The sequence below is a fragment of the Lepus europaeus genome, chromosome 8 (assembly GCF_033115175.1).
Source record: "Lepus europaeus isolate LE1 chromosome 8, mLepTim1.pri, whole genome shotgun sequence".
NCBI classification, from domain to species: Eukaryota; Metazoa; Chordata; class Mammalia; order Lagomorpha; family Leporidae; genus Lepus; species Lepus europaeus.
The window spans coordinates 42,852,083-42,856,374 of NC_084834.1; the positions used below are offsets into that span (position 1 = coordinate 42,852,083).

Sequence of the window (4,292 nt, forward strand, 5' to 3'; positions counted from 1 at the left end):
GTTTCCTGGACAAAAGCCAATCTAACAATCTCAAAGCTAGCCTTATTTCATATTAATTACCACACCATACTCTTTCAAAGAGTAAAATCAGGGGTGCATGTTTAGCCTAGTGGTACATGGCTAGTTGGGATGCTTGCATTGCGTACCAGAGTGCATGAGTGTGAGTTTCAGCTCAGCTCCCCATTCCAGCTTCCTGCTAACACAGGCTTGAGAGGCAGCTGGTATCCGCTGATGTGGGAGTCTTGTATTGGATACCAAGTCCCAGCTTTGAGCTCTGTCCTTCTGGCCACTGTGGGCATTTGGAAATAAAAATAAAACAAAAATGATGGCATCTCTCCCTCCTGTAGAAGTTCCACAATGGATTTCTGTCACTCTTATAAGACCCTCCATGCTGCATAGAACTGTGAAACTGATCTAATCTCATCGTTCTCTTAAGATTCAGTTATTCTTTGGTCTCATTGAACTGCTGTGAGATTCTAAAAGGTTCTATATTCTTTTGTTTTAGGATCCTCTTTGTGGCTAGAACAATTATCCCAAATAATTCAATTTCCAAAGAAGTCCTTAAGAAATTTCTTTCATTCTGTGTCAGCTAGAATGCACCTCCTAGTAGAGAATCATCTGTCTTCTATGCCACATTTTGCTCCTTTCATACCAGTCATCTGACTTCACTGTACGGTTTCAATTACTTGTCTGCTTTCTCTGTTAAAGAAATTTGTGGATAAAGAGTCTCACTTTGTCTTTTGCTCTGTAAACCAGTATTTAGTACAGTGACTGGCAATAGAGTGGAAGTGATCACTAAAATAGAGCAAAGAGATAGTGAATGAATGACAACTTCTCACTTCATAGCTGATACATTAAGCAAGGGGAAACAAAGTAGTATGATATACATGTGCATTGAAATTTTCTTTGCAACATTTTTCTTGGAAACATTTTATAATATTTTAAACACAGGGATAGGTATAGCAAATAAAATAAGGGTCAACCAATTACATGATATCCAGAGTTAACAAATGTTAACATTTGAATTTCTTGATTAGGACCATTAAAATAATAATTGCACTATTACAGACTTCATGTTTTTTTGTAGCCATTCTCTTATTTTCCTAGATAGAGAAAACATATTCAAGTTGGTGAATTACCACCCTACTGTGACTACACTATATGTCTGTTTTTTTTAAATAATATCCTTTATAAAATGAGTTTTTTTCAATATAATAAATGTACTTATATATTTTTCAAAGCTTACTATCTTTACTCTCAATGTGTTTTTGAGAATCAGTCCTATCGATAAACTCACTTTAAGTTCTATGTACTATCATGTCAATACACTATAATTTATCTATGATTCACTTATTAAAGGGAAATTTTTTTGAAATTTTAACCAATTTATAAGAACGATTCATATGTAATTTCAATAACACATGCTCAAAAATGTTTTAGTTATATGAATCAAGAATAAAACTTTCAGTATAACCATATAGTTTTCTATCATTACATAAATTGACATCATATTATTTTTCATTTTATGGCCCAAGTATTCTTACATCAGTCTGCATGCTTTATTTATCAGCTTCCATGAAAGCTATGTTAAAACAGCTAAATTAAGATTGGAAATATATTGACTTATTTTATATTCTACTAACAGATATTTTATGGATCTTGAGAATATATTACTAACTACATAAACATTCAGAAGCATTATATTTTTCTTTAGTGTTTCCTTTTAATTAATATCTTTTTTTCTTAATAACATTCTGTTTCAAATACATGTTACTAAAATAAATAATTTATGGGGCCGGCGCTGTGGCATAGTGGGTAAAGCTGCCACCTGAAGTGCCAGCATCCCACATGGGTGCCGGTTCAAGACCCTGATGCTTCACTTCTTATCCAACTCTCTGCTATATAATGACAGTTACCCTAAACACACCCTCATCTTCCTTCTTTCTTTCTATCCTCCTCTCCTTCTTTTGTTTATTTTTTCATTGCATTTTTTGATAGCATACTTTCAATTTACCTTATAATCACAGGCTTAATGGTCCACTAAATAAAAATTGCAAGTAGAAAATACAGACCATGGGGAGCACAGGGTTTTGCCCTGTGATGTATAGTCTCTTTCCACAACTTTGGAGATACAGCAAGGCTTGTGTCTGTGCCTGCATATTCTTACAGCTTCTCTGTCCTGTGGGCAAGGACTAGGGAGATAAACCATGCAGGAAACACATCTAAGTAAAAAAAATAAACAATGTAAAGGCCAGTGTTTCACAGTAATATAAATAAGGGCTAAAAATAATAATCAGATCACAGATGTCAATTTAACTCATATACATTAAGATTTTTTTATGTGCATTTATGTGTGTGTTTGTATGTAGGCTATCTCTTAACCACCAAAAATCAGAGAAAACATTTGAAACTTGTCTTTTGGGGGCTGGCTTATTTCACTAGTTTTCCTGCAACGGGTTCCAACACAATTTGAGTGGTGGTAATTCAGATCCCACACTGTACAAAGCACAGACCTGTGTTTCTGAATTATTCCAAGTGTTTCTTTTTCTACCCATGGTTCAAGGGGGCCAGACTACACCAGTTCTAATTCTTTTCATCCTTTTGGATTCATGAGTCTTTGCATGAGTTCATTTTCACCTTAGCATAGGATGGTATTGGTGTAAGAATCTCAGTCTTTAGAAATGATTCTGATATGAATCTGCACTGTCTGTATTTAATAGCTGTTAAATGCACTGTACTTAGTTTCTTCTTCATTTTAGGCTCCTGGGGATTTTTCTGTGTTGCTTGTGGATTGTGTACAGCTGAAAATATTTTTAGGGACTAACATAACCAAGAGATAATCGAGTGTTTTACCTGGCAGAAGAGTTATCTTTACCCAGAGAAATCTTCTTGGTGTCCACATAAACCGCCAAATGTGAGTCAAAGTTTCTGTCCAGATCTTAACATCAGACAAGTTTCATGTATAAAGTTATTTGAAAAATAAAGGACATATTGATAGTGGACAGAATTATTCAATTCAGGGAAAATGTGGCAGGTTGCAGTGAGTTCATTACTAAGTCATTTGCTTGTGTGGGTATTTGAACTTAGTCCTAACAAGGAAAGCCTTGGAAATACACCACACAAGACATAAGCAAAATTGGGATATCAACTTAGCAAATCCTGCCATCAATGAATGAGGCTTCTTTGGGGGAGTAAGTATTAATTTACAGGCACTACAGATCTGTCTTGCATACAGCTTTCAAGGAAGTTCAATCAACAAGATGGAGATACTGAAAGCTAAAAATTGTGCTGAAGCTCACTGGAGTCATCAGCCTTAAAGGATGACCCTAAGAATCTCAATATCATCTGTCTGTGTTCAAATGCCCTAGGATATAGCACCCTATCCCCGCAGGATTCTGTCACTAAGCCAACACTTCAACTGAATGTTGAAAAGACTATTCTACTATGTAATTCTATTGGATGCATAAAGTACATGTTGGGAAGACTGGATCCCATGGTCTTATCAACTCCACTGTAAAATATACCTTTTGGACAAAGGCAACATTGCATGGGATATGTGGGCATTACATCAAGCATTCTTGAGCCATTGTAACACAAAGACACTATTGGCAGAGAAAGCAAATTGTACGTGGAAAGTATGTATTCTGGTTCAGGTGAACTACTAAACCCTAGAGGAAAGATGTCTAATAAACCTGCCAACAAATGACAGAATGTGTTTTCTTGATATGTACAGCAGTATTATGGACTCTTTATCTGTCTTTGCTATTGGCATGTTGTGTACTCTGCAGTGTATTTAGATAGATCAGTCTTTTCAAAGGAGAACCCATGTTTCTGGGCTCATGCATACCTCTTATCCTTTGTCACCAGTGTTATTCCATTTGTGATCCTATTGTGCAGACACTGAATTGATAAAACACAGAGGTGATATCCAAAAATAAAGTCATCTTGTAAACCTGATTGTTGAGAATGACTTTGCAGTCCATAATCTATGGTGAGCATTTATATGGGACACAAATATCCACAAATTCTAGGCATGCAACCCATCAGTGTATCAGGCCTGGGATACATGGGTCACATTCCTGTCTCTAAAGCAAGAAGAATTTGAGAGCAAGCTGTAGACAAATGTTAGCCAAGGAGTAAGAGTTATTAGAAAATTGCAAGTAAACATTTCAGAGGGAGTGTGAACATGCTCAGGAGTGAGCTGCATCTCATGAGACTTAAGATAACTCCTTTATGTGATCTGGAGGCATAGGGGGTGGTGCTTTGGATGAATTTCCATGAATTTGGTGATC

At 36.0% G+C, this 4,292-nt stretch overlaps 1 non-coding gene across 1 annotated transcript; it reads left to right on the plus strand.

The window, feature by feature from the left end:
- The first annotated feature begins 2,029 nt into the window (after positions 1-2,029).
- Positions 2,030-2,222, plus strand: LOC133766115 (small nucleolar RNA SNORA73 family). Its single transcript, XR_009866667.1, has one exon. It is a non-coding gene; the product is annotated as a small nucleolar RNA SNORA73 family (small nucleolar RNA).
- Positions 2,223-4,292: the final 2,070 nt, after the last annotated feature.